The 3,265-nt window shown below is 38.4% G+C and overlaps 1 pseudogene across 1 annotated transcript; it reads right to left on the bottom strand.

Moving 5' to 3' along the window:
* Positions 1-790: 790 nt before the first annotated feature.
* Positions 791-1,039, bottom strand: LOC309973946 (small ribosomal subunit protein eS27-like; annotated as a pseudogene). Its single transcript has one exon. The product of its transcript is annotated as a small ribosomal subunit protein eS27-like (transcript).
* Positions 1,040-3,265: the final 2,226 nt, after the last annotated feature.

Here is a 3,265-nt window from a genome sequence, read left to right as displayed (position 1 = left end):
CTCCTTTGCTCCCATGCCCACTACCCTATTGGAGCCAAGAGGGTGCTGTTGCTGCTGCCACTTGCAGAATAGATTTTAAACTATCCCTGTTTTTTAATGATACATCCAGACTAAATACACACCAGGAGGATGCTTATGATTGGCTGAGTGTAGCCCAATGTCTGCCACTCATCCACCAGAGTTCTCAGAAGGCAAATACCTGGTCTTCCTTTTTCCCTAGTGGTAGATAACCATCAGAAATGTTCACAAAAATGTGCCCAGGGACAGTTTTTGTTGTTGTGGATACTGGATGTCCTCCATTAGCAGCCAGGAGGTACCATGTCTCCACTGTTCTCTCTCTTCCTCTATATCTTGAAATCTCTAGCATGGTTTACATATAAATTACTTCAGTTGCTGCCAAGCACTTTAAATACTTCTTGGTTTTTATTTTCTTTTCGGTTTTTTATGTTTTAAAAATTCATGCAGACGACTTAATGCTCTGGCCAGGCTATTCTACTGCTAATCAGAGCTGTTAAGTGTCTTATAAGCTGGCTGCATGCAGTGTCATTATCACCTTCCACAACACTGAATTCTCACTGTGCTTCCTGAATTCATCAGAATTAAAATTTACCAACTTTACTTTTTTTTCAAGAACATTGTCCATTAAGGCAGACATCTTCAAAGGGTTTACCTTTATGAACAGTTCTCCAAATTGCTGAAGAATCTAAAGTTTTTCTCATCTTTAATGATGCTTTTGTATTCAAAATGTGTTTATGGTATGGTTTCCCATTCATCTTGATTCAGGGTACTTTTAATGCTGCTTCTGTCTGAAGAAGCATCTTCCTGTAAGCCTTGCTTTTCCTCTTGCAGGCTGGCTGAGGACAGTAGAGCAGCCAACACACAAAACTGCTGCTCGTGCATGGCTAAAGACAGTGGTGATTTTATAGCATCCTAGGCATTTCACATTCATGAAGTAGGAATTGGGGCTCTGCATCAGGCACTTCTTGTGTTTCCTCTTCTATCTTGCAGAGGGATGAAGGAGATCCTTTGCAAGAGGCATCTTCTCATGGGGAAGTCATCATCTCAGAAAGTCTAATAATTTTTTAATGAAATGTAGCCAGGCTACATTTCAGAATGTAGCCTCCTAAGGACTTTGGATTTTAGTGTCCAGCAAGTTCACTTAAATAAGATGTCAAAAGTTTCCCCTATATACATATGAATGATTACTATAAATTTGTTTTCCATTTTTCCTGAATTTGAGCTCCAGAGGTCTTACATTGCTGTCCTTTATGATCATGACAGTTGCAGTTATAATCACAAAAAATGTAATATAGAAATATAATAAGGAAGTAGTAAGTTTTGAACAGTTTTGTTGTTTTTCGTTTGTTGGAAAGAAAGAGTGAGGGGTATTAAATGCCACTAAATATTTCCACTAAAAATCTCTAAACATCTCCCTCCTAGGATATTGCCCACAGATATGTTTCATGGTGAAGATAAAAATAGTGTCAATGCCTGTTATCACAAAATTTTCTAACCAGATAATATTAAATACATTAATGTGTTTAGCCCAGCTCCTGGCATGTAATAAACTGAATAAATGGGAATTGAAGAGGTTTCCTTTAACAGGGGAATAGAAGACAGTAGAAATAGCGATTCTGGGAGACTTTTAAGAAACTAAACATGGGCTTCCCTGGTGGCGCAGTGGTTGAGAGTCCGCCTGCCGATGCCGGGGACAGGGGTTCGTGCCCCGGTCCAGGAAGAACCCACATGCCGCGGAGTGGCTGGGACCGTGAGCCATGGCCGCTGAGCCTGCGCGTCTGGAGCCTGTGCTCCGCAATGGGAGAGGCCACAGCAGTGAGAGGTCCGTGTACCGCAAAAAACAAAAAAGAAACAAACTAAACATAATGCAAAATCAGTGGGTTTCTGTGTGTGTGTGTGTGGCATGAGAGAAACGGATTATGAGGAAAAGGAGTAGCACTCTATTCTATTCAATGTCTCTTCTCAACATCACAGACCAGGGTGTGTTTGCCTAATAATTTAATTTTTCAGTAGTAGCACTTTTTGAGGATATTTTACCCAGAAATAATAATCTTATTAGTAAGACTCTTTTTCTCTCCTTTCTCTGAAACAAGGCATTTCTGCAACCTCTGATAATCTGAGACTTTGTTTTATAACCTCCGATAATCTGATAACCTACTGACCCCAGAGCAACCCTAACCTCCTAATTCCCACGAAGTGACTAAAAGGTACTGCCCTCATCCTGCTGCCAGGCTTCTGCCACTTTGCTCCTTCACAAATGTTGAAAATATTTCTGACCACTTACCCAACTGTAGTTTGTGTAATTATTCAAGTCCTAATACATGGAGCTAACCACCACCATCTAGCAGTACTGAAGAGTCTACACTGATAATCACTTGTAGCACACCTACTTTTTCGAAGCTGGGAACTTGCGTTGGTTTCCTTTGTTCCTACTTCTGTCCCTTACCACTCTAAAATACTAATTTTACTGAACAAATCATACGGCTTGCCATTTACACAATTCATGGACAATATACACTGAAACACAAAACATCACTTTATGCATGTATGGATGGGTGTGGTGGGCAGGTGTGTGTGTATATAACTTCCTGTGTTAGTTCTAACTACTCTGAAAACACCTTTAATTTACATGAAAATAATAACTTCTTATTCTTGAAAATCTAATTATTTCAGCAGATGATTCAGAAGTTTAGGTAATTCATCTTAGTCTTCTCAAAAGGTAATTAGGTAATTATCTTAGTCTTACCCCAATTTTTACACCTAACCAAGTTAAATCAGATTATTTCAGCTATACACAGTGAAACTGAATACTCATTGTCTTTTAAAACTTAATTCTTCAATGCCCACAGGGAGAAATACTGAGTCATTCCTCAGCAAAACAATATAAACACATACACTTGGAAATAAAATGATGACAAAGACCACTATTATTCAAAACTTGCAGGGTTTTGTAAAGCATCACTGTTGGAACTTTTTGTGTCCCATTGCTGTTAATGAAATTTGAAATTGATGGAATTAGAATGAAGAAAGGACAAATAAGACTCCCTGCTGAAATCAGCTTGTGTTGAATGTTCAGTATCTGAATGTCTCTAATTCCTTCTGTTTTGAAATTGTGCCACCAAAATGATGTTCTATTTTAATCCATTATATTAACTGATTGAATGCTTAAATAGTTTTCTTTGGGAAGAAAAGGATTCATTGGAATTTTTTAATGGTTTGCTATAGGCTAATGTATTTTAATAGGAGA

Source organism: Leucopleurus acutus, assembly GCF_964270905.1.
Source record: "Leucopleurus acutus genome assembly, chromosome: 17".
NCBI classification, from domain to species: Eukaryota; Metazoa; Chordata; class Mammalia; order Artiodactyla; family Delphinidae; genus Leucopleurus; species Leucopleurus acutus.
This window is presented reverse-complemented; position numbering and strand designations above follow the sequence as displayed.